Source organism: Canis lupus, chromosome 22, assembly GCF_003254725.2.
Source record: "Canis lupus dingo isolate Sandy chromosome 22, ASM325472v2, whole genome shotgun sequence".
Lineage (NCBI taxonomy): Eukaryota > Metazoa > Chordata > Mammalia > Carnivora > Canidae > Canis > Canis lupus.
In genome coordinates, this window is record NC_064264.1 from 47,494,821 (window position 1) to 47,495,743 (window position 923).

The following is a 923-nucleotide window of genomic DNA, read 5'->3' on the forward strand; positions in this document are numbered from 1 at the left end:
GGTGTTTTCTTTGTAGCTACCATGAAGCTTACATAAAACATCTCATAGTTGCAACCATTTATTTTAGGCAGGTAACAACTTCAATTGCATATGAAATCTCTACATATTTGCCCCTTCCACTTGATGTTATTGATGTCATGCTTACATCTTTTTTTTTTTTTAAGTATAGTTCAAACACAGTGTCACATTCGTTTCAGATATACAACATAGTGATTCAACAAGTCTGTACATTATGCTATGCTCACCACAAGCCTAGCTGTGGGACCCAGGAAATTTAACAAAAATCCCCTACCCCTGGACAAGCAGAGCAGGACTAACTCCATTTTGTGCTGCACCCACCACCTCCTGTATGACCCCCACATGACCTGCTTATTGCTTAAGGCGCTGCCCCACCCTAGTCAAGCTGCTGGGCACACCCTTACCAGAAATCAGCTCATAACAATGTAACCCCGCCTTGTGCCCGCCAAAACCGCACGCCAATTCTGACCAGAGTGATAGGCCAGTTCAAATGGTCACTATAGGGTAAATTGTGATTCAATTGGCCACCTGCGTGTGGACCGACATGACTGCAACTTTCTATGTGTGTTACAATCCCATTGGCCACTGGCCCCTATAAAGCTGCTCCACCTCTTAGCTTCGGGGTCCAAGTCCCTGCTCCGCTGTGTGGGGTATACTTGGACCCAAGCTTAGCTTGTAAATAAACCCTCGTGTGTTTGCATTGGTGTGGGCTCCTTGGTGGTTTCTCAGATTCACAATCTTGGGCACAACACTAGCCACTATCTGTCACCATGCAAAACTATTATAATAACACTGACCATATTCCCCATGCTGAACCTTTTATCCTTCATACTTATATCTTTTATACTATATATCCTTTATACTATATATCCATTGGCAAGTTTCTGTACTTGTGGTTATTATTA